The sequence below is a fragment of the Lithobates pipiens genome, unplaced genomic scaffold (genome assembly GCF_037356315.1).
Source record: "Lithobates pipiens isolate NorthernLeopardFrog02 unplaced genomic scaffold, aLitPip1_a1.2 Scaffold_52, whole genome shotgun sequence".
Lineage (NCBI taxonomy): Eukaryota > Metazoa > Chordata > Amphibia > Anura > Ranidae > Lithobates > Lithobates pipiens.
In genome coordinates this window covers 4,501,113-4,509,022 of record NW_027507875.1, presented here as the reverse complement: position 1 = coordinate 4,509,022, position 7,910 = coordinate 4,501,113, and the positions used below count along the sequence as shown (strand labels likewise).

Below are 7,910 nucleotides of genomic sequence, written 5' to 3'. Positions count from 1 at the left end.
AATGGAAGACCTGACTGCCACAATGAGGGATAAAACGGAGGAGCATGGGAACAGATGGTTCTACTGGACCCAGTTTCGCTTTTCGGAAGAATACCTCCGCGAGACATAGTAAGCTCATGGTGATCGTTGGAGATCGCTGTTCCAAACGTTGGACAGCTGATGAGCTGGTGAGCCGAGGGCGTCTCTTGCTCCCTGGGAGGGGACCCCACACTATCCACTCTACCCACGACACCCCCTTACCCCTTCTTTTCCTTTTCTGCCATTTCCTTCCCCAATCTTCTCTTTCCCCTTCTCCCTCCTTTCAGTTCTACTATTTCCCTTCTTAACTCAAAAAAGGGAAAAGAAAATGGTATGTTCCGACCCCATTTGACTACTACACAATACTCTTCCCCTATCTATGGATATCTAAACTCTTCGAGGGTAGCAGGGCTAGTATCAATAATATTTTAAGTGGTAGAGGATCCCAACGAGATGGAGCTTTAATCTCATCTTGATATGACCGCAAAGCTGTACACGTGCTATTCTCCTCAGACTTCTTACCATTGGCTCTGATATCCATGCAATATGATCATTTGATTGTAACTATTTGTATCACACATTCTGTGAAGTTGCCTTTACAATGTATGTCGCATACTACTAAATAAAAAATAAAAAAAACAGAAGCCTATGGCACCTGGTATTCCCAGGCGGTCTCCCATCCAGGTACTAACCAGGCCCGACACTGTTTAGCATCCGAGATCAGACGAGATTGGGCGCTTTCAGGGTGATGGGGCCATAGGTGATCTCTTCGGGCACTCTCAACCCTCTTGACAAATGCCAAGATGGTCACCTTGGGAAACAAGTGAAAAAAAAAAACAGGTCAATGTCAACAACATAAAAAGAAGAATACGGCACCTGGTATTCCAACGCCATCTCCCATCCAGGTACTAACTAGGCCCAACCCTTCTTAGCCTCAGAGAAGAGAAGAGATAGGGCTCTTTCAGGGTGATGCTGCTGTAAGCGATCTCTTTGGGCACTCTCAACCCTCTTGACAAATGCCAAGATGGTCACCTTGGGAAACAAGAAAAAAAAAAAAACGAATCAACGCCAACAACATAAAAAGAAGCCTACAATAACTGGTAATCCCAGGTGGTCTCCCATCCAGGTACTAACCAGGCCAGACTCTTCTTAGCCTCCAAGATCAGACGAGATTGGGTGCTTTCAGAGTGATGTGGCCATAGGCAATCTCTTCAGGCACTCTCAACCCTCTTGACAAACACCAAGATGGTCACTTTGGGAAATAAGCGGAAAAAAAAACAGGTCAACGCCAACAACATAAAAAGAAGTCTACAACACCTGGTATTCCCAGGCGGTCTCCCATCCAGGTACTAACAAGGCCCGACTCTATTAGCCTCCAACATCAAACGAGATCGGGTGCTTTCAGGGTGATGTGCCCGTAGGCAATCTCTTCAGGCACTTTCAACCCTCTTGACAAACGCCAAGATGGTCACCTTGGGAAACAAGCAAAAAAATATAAATAAGTCGGAAGCTAGAGACAATACGGCCCGAGTCCTCAATTTAATCCATGCGGCGCATTAACAGGGAAGGCCCTTGCTTATGTTGTCGCTGGGTAGGGTAATGTCGCTTTACTCCACGCCGTCGGCAGCGGTACGGGTGACCGAGGGGTGCTCGGACTCTTTCCCCATCACTAATGGGACGAGGCAGGGGTGCCCTCTGTCTCCCCTAATTTTAATTCTGACACTGGAACCACTTATGTGTCACGTTCGGAATGACCCGAATATTACTGGCATATCCAAACCCTTGGCACACCACAAAATTGCGGCGTACGCTGACGATCTAATTTTTTCCGTCTCCAATCCACACATTTTGCTTCCCAAAATACTTGCGTCTCTACAGCGACACGGCAGCCTATCAAACTATAAAAACAATTGCGCCAAGTCGGCTGTATTGAATATATCGGTCCCGGATGGTGAGGCCAAGAGGCTCCGGTCCACTTTTCCATTCTACTGGGCTGAAAAATCTATACGTTAACTGGGCGTTGACATCGCAGCGGATTTAGCGCAATTGTACCTGCTTAATTTTGTCCCTCTCCTGGATAGACTGAAATCTGATTTGGGAAACTGGCATGCTTTAACACTGACCTGGTTCGGGCGCTGTAATGCATTCAAAATGATGGCCCTCCCTCGGATCTTATACATGTTCCAGACATTACCGATCTGGTTACCCCCAATTTTTTTCAGACAACTGCAGGTGCTGCTCCGGGACTTTATTTGAGCGCGCAAACCGCCCAGAGCCCGTTTGCAATTGCTTGCCAGACCAAAGGACAAGGGGGGTCTGGGTCTCCCAGATCTCAGACAATACTACAGAGTGACTCTGCTAGCGAGAGTCGTTGATTGGCATTGTAATGGCCCACACAAGCAGTGGGTGGAGATGGAGATTGAGGATGGATCCATTCCCCTATTGACCTCCCCGTGGCTCCTGTCCTCCCTACCAAAAGACCTCAGAGGTCACCCCGTAGTGGGAGCTACGTTGGCTGTTGTGCGGAGGTTGTTCCGCTGCACACACATTGCTCCCCTGCCATCACCAATGACTCCGGTTATAGGTAATCCAGACTTCCCACCGGGATTTACCAACAAGAAACTGTGACAGTTGACAGTGGTGGGGAAACAGCGTCTGGGAGAGGTGTGGCCCACGGGAGGGCTCCCGACCACGCAAACTGACGCCGAGCTTTCTGACCCTCCGCTTGACTTGTTTAGTGCTTATCAACTTCGTCCCTTTCTTCTGGCCATACAAAGGGCCCCCTAAACTCCTAGAGACCTGACACCCTATAAATCCATCTGTCACAAAAGGGAACCTGTGCGACACACCCTCTCCCTCCTGTACAACCTATTGAGTAGTCAGGAGGAGGAGTCGACCCCACCATTTATCCACAAATGGGAGAGGGACTTAGGCATCACATTTACCCCACAACAGATAGGGAAGATCCTGACCTTAGTACATAAAGCTTCCATCGCAAACCAATATCAAGATACAAGATAGTCTCACGCTGGTATAGAGTCCCATACCTTCTGAATAAAATGGATAGATCGATCCCGGATGTTTGTTGGAGGTAAAATTCAGATATGGGGACCATGGGACACCTTTTCTGGGCATGCCCGACCTTGAGGAACTTTTGGGTTCCCAGTAGCGTGCCTTCTACACTTGACCGAGCAGCCTGTTCGAAAATACAAAAAAACCCTCACAATGCAACTCCTGAATGCCGCCCGGGCCTGCATTTCCGCACTGTGGAGGCAGCCTCAGCCCCCATCCAAGGTGCTGTGGTATTCCAAAGTCAATCATATTCTCCGGATGGAAGAATTGACCGCCACCCTTCACAACACTGAAGAGGCATTTAGTGTTACATGGAGGCCCTGGAGGTATTTTACTGGTACTCGAGACTACATTCGGGAGGTGAGCAGTGCCCCCGTCCCAGAAAACGACTGAACATCTAACGTTTACCTACGTAGGCCATGTCTGCCCTGGGTGGCATTCCCCCCCTCCCTTTTTGTCTTTATTTTTCTTTTTTTCCCCGCCGATATCCCCCCACCTCCTCTCTCTCCGTCTTTGCACTCTCTTCTTCCCCCGTCCTCCCTTTTGACTATGCCTTGTCTCCTTACTAGCCTTTGGGACCCAGAAGAGCCCCAGGGTTCTGGACACGACCGGCTCATATTTTACTCTGGTTCACATAGGTCATGATAAGCTGGCTCGCTGTGGTCCCAGTTGCTCTCCATGATTACATTTGTCCGAACAGGGCTGCATTAGTTATACTGTACTACATGTCCGAGGTGGGGTTTCTCTATTTTCTGCATGAAACTGTAGGACTCCCCTCTGAGAACCCAGAGTTATTTGGCTGCCTATTTTTTGTTAGCATGTAATTGTGACCCTGGGTCATGCTGTATGGTTGACTGTTATATTTATGTTGTTCTACTTAATAAAAGAATAAAAAAAATAAAAAAAATAAGTCAATGCCAACAGCTTAAACCTAAAGCCTATGGCATCGAGAAATCCCAGGCGGTCTCCCATCCAGGTACTAACCATGTCCCAACCCTGCTTAGCCTCTGAGATCAAATGCACGCTCAACCCTCTTGACAAACGCCAAGATGGTCACCTTGGGAAACAAACAAAAAAAACAAGTCAACGCCAACAACATAAAAAGAAGCCTGCGGCATCTGGAAAACCCAGGCGGTCTCCCATCCAGGTACAAACCAGGCCCAACCCTGCTTAGCCTCTGAGACCAAACGAGATTGGGCGCTTTCAGGGTGTTGTGCCCGTAAGCAATTTCTTTGTGCACTCTCAACCCTCTTGACAAATGCCAAGATGGTCACCTTGGGAAACAAGGGAAAAAAAACAGGTCAAAGCCAACAACTTAAAAAGAATCCTACGGTATCCGGTATTCCCAGGCGATCTCCCAATCAAGACACTAACCAGACCAGATCCTTCTATGTCACCTGGTCTTCCCAGGCAGTCTCCCATCCAGGTACTAACCAGGCCTGATGCTGCTAAGCCTCTGAAATCAGATGAGATCGGGTGCTTTCAGGGTGATGTGGCCGTAAGTGTTCTCTTCAAGACACGCCCAACCCTCTTGACAAATGCCAAGATGGTCGCCTTGAGAAACAAGTTCAAAGCCAACAACAAAAAAAGAAACCTATGGCACCTGGTATTTCCAGGCGGTCTCCCATCCAGGTACTAACCAGGCCCGACACTGTTTAGCCTCTGAGATCAGATGAGATTGGGCACTTTCAGGGTGATGGGGCCGTAGGTGATCTCTTTGGGCACTCTCAACCCTCTTGTTAAACACCAAGATGGTCACCTTGGGAAACAAGCGAAAATAAACAGGTAAACGCCAACAACATAAAAAGAAGCCTACGGCACCTGGTATTCACAGATAGTCTCCCATACAGGTATTAACCAGGCCGTACACTGCTAGGTCTCCGAGATCAATGAGATTGTGCGCTTTCAGGGTGATGTGGCCATAGGTGTTCTATTTAGACACTCTCAACCCTCTTGACAAATACCAAGATGGTTATCTTGGGAAACAAGTGAAAAAAAAAGGTCAACGCCAACAACATAGACCCTGGCGGTCTCCCATCTGACCCAGACCCTGCTTAGCCTCTGAGATTTGGCGCTTTCAGGGTGATGTGACCTCAGACGAACGCTTTGGGACATACTCAAAACTCTTGACTGATGCTAAAATGGTCACCTTGGGAAACAAGCGAAAGAAAAACAGGTCAAAGCCAACAATATAAAAAGATTCCTACGGCACCTTTAATTAGGTACTATCCAGGCCGGACCCTGCTTAGCCTCTGAGATCAGATGAGATTGGGCGCTTTCAGTGGGATGTGGCCGTAGGAGATTTCTTTGGGCTCTCTCAGCCCTCTTGACAAATGCCAAGATGATCACCTTGGGAAACAAGCGGAAAAAAAAACCCATGTCAACGCCAACAACATAAAAAGAATCCTACGGCACCTGGTATTCCCAGTTGGTCTCCCATCCAGTTACTAATCAGGCCCGACAATGCTTAGCCTCCGAGATCAGACAAGATCAGGCACTTTCAAGATGATGGGGCCATAGGCGATCTCTTCGGGCACTCTCAACCATCTTGACAAACGCCAACATGGTCATCTTGGGAAACAAGCGAAAAAAACCAAGTCATTGCCAACATTGGAGGCTAAGCAGGGTTGAGCAATCAGTTTCCTTGCCTGAAATAGGCATCTCAGAACTGCCATCTGGCTACTTCCCGGGTTTCCAACTCCTTCAACTAATCCCAGGAGACAATACTTCGCCTCCATCCTGGTGGAGGTTCCAACCACCCGATCAATGGTTCCTGTCACCTCTGTCCAGTAGCGGATCAACTTCGGGCATCTCCAAAACATGTGCATCATGTCTCCCCCCATGTTCCCGCACCGGGGGCAACTTGCGTCCGGCCGTTCGGCCAAACTGAAAAAGTTTACGAGGAGCATAATAGGTTCTATATAATAAGAACAGATGTGACATCCTCTGTGAGGAGAGCCACAATTCACCACAGGCAGGATTCCTGTGGCCAATTATAGCTCAGGGGGGTTTAGTACACACCCCACACTATATAAGGCCGCCAGCACGGCGGCCTTGTATAGTGTGTTGCGGTGGTCAGGGAAAGAGGACGATAGGCAGGGACAGTGTCTTTACTGCTTGGGAACCTAGCACTGTTACAGTGGGTGTTATGTGCCTCCTGCACAGTACACACCTGAAGCTACCCTTTATTACTGGTGTTCAATTTCTGCAATACATGCATCTGCAGTGCAGAAGTTAGAGTCGGTGTTGTGTGCCTCCTGCACAGTATACACCTTATTGCTGGTGTTCTGTTTCTGTAATACAGGAACCTAGCACTATTACAGTGCTAGGGTGTACAGAGAAGCTGGTATATATAGAAGACTACAGCATACAGAAGAAAGGCTAGTGAATACAGAATACAGGTTTCGTGTATGTAGATAGGCTTGAGTATACAGAGATGCTAGAGTAAACAGTGAGGCTGGGGTACACAGAGAGGCTAGTTTAAAGACAAATACAAAGATGTTAGTGTATATAGAGAGGTTAGTGTATAGAGAGAGTCGAGTGTATACAGAAAGGACAGTGCATATAGAGAAGCTAGTGTATACAGAAAGGGTATACATGAAAGCTGACATTCTATACAGAAGACTGGGTAGTGTATACAGAGAGCCTAGTGGGTACAGAAGACAGGCTGGTGTATTCTAGCTAGTTTTTACAGTCTAGTGTATACAGAAGACAGGCTGTGGTATACAGAGAGTTTAGTGTATTCAGAGAGTCTAGTGTATACAGTCGGCGAGTGTATACATAAGACTGGCTAGTTTACACAGTGTTTACAGAGATGCAAGGGTGTACAGAGAAGCTGGTATATATAGAAGACTACAGCATACAGAAGAAAGGCTAGTTAATACACAATACAGAAGACTCGTGTATGTAGATAGGCTTGAGTATACAGAGATGCTAGAGTAAACAGTGAGGCTGGGGTACACAGAGAGGCTAATTTAAAGAGAGGCTAGTATATACAAAGATGTTAGTGTATATAGAGAGGTTAATGTATAGAGATGGTCGAGAGTATACAGAAAGGACAGTGCATATAGAGAAACTAGTGTATACAGAAGACAGGCTTGGGTATACATCAAAGCTGACAGTGTATACAGAAGACTGGGTAGTGCATACAGAGAGTCTATTGGGTAAAGAAGACAGGCTGGTGTATTCTAGCTAGTTTTTACAGTCTAATGTATACAGAAGACAGGCTGTGGTATACTTGAGGGTTTAGTGTATTCAGAGAGTCTAGTGTACAGAGATGCAAGGGTGTACAGAGAAGCGAGAAGCTAGTATATATAAGGCTAGTGAATACAGGCTAGTGAATACAGAATACAGACTCGTGTATGCAGATAGGCTTGAGTATACAGAGATGCTAGAGTAAACAATGAGGCTGGGGTACACAGAGAGGCTAATTTAAAGAGAGGCTAGTATATACAAAGATGTACGGCACCTGGTATTCACAGATAGTCTCCCATACACGTTTAGTGTATTACAGAGATGCAAGGGTGTACAGAGAAGCTAGTATATATAGAAGACTACAGCATACAGAAGAAAGGCTAGTGAATACAGAATAAAGGCTGGCTTCTACGGAGAGGCTACCACTACGGAGATGCAGAACACTATCTAGGGTATATAGAGAGGCTAGATTATACAGAGAGGCTAGTGCATAGAGTGAAGCTATTGTATATAGCCTGGTTAGTGTATACAGAGAAGCTAGTGTGTACAGAAGAAAGGCTAGACAGGCTATAAAGAGAGACAAGTTTTTACAGAAGACAGTTTGGGGTATACAGAGATGCTAGTTT

At 46.8% G+C, this 7,910-nt stretch overlaps 4 pseudogenes; all 4 read right to left on the bottom strand.

Annotated features, from left to right (window-relative positions):
* Window positions 1-661: 661 nt before the first annotated feature.
* LOC143957547 (5S ribosomal RNA) lies at window positions 662-780 on the bottom strand (annotated as a pseudogene).
* Window positions 781-1,103: 323 nt separating this feature from the next.
* On the bottom strand, window positions 1,104-1,222 carry LOC143957443 (5S ribosomal RNA; annotated as a pseudogene).
* A 3,459-nt stretch (window positions 1,223-4,681) lies between these two features.
* On the bottom strand, window positions 4,682-4,800 carry LOC143957389 (5S ribosomal RNA; annotated as a pseudogene).
* Window positions 4,801-5,493: 693 nt separating this feature from the next.
* LOC143957618 (5S ribosomal RNA) lies at window positions 5,494-5,612 on the bottom strand (annotated as a pseudogene).
* Window positions 5,613-7,910: the final 2,298 nt, after the last annotated feature.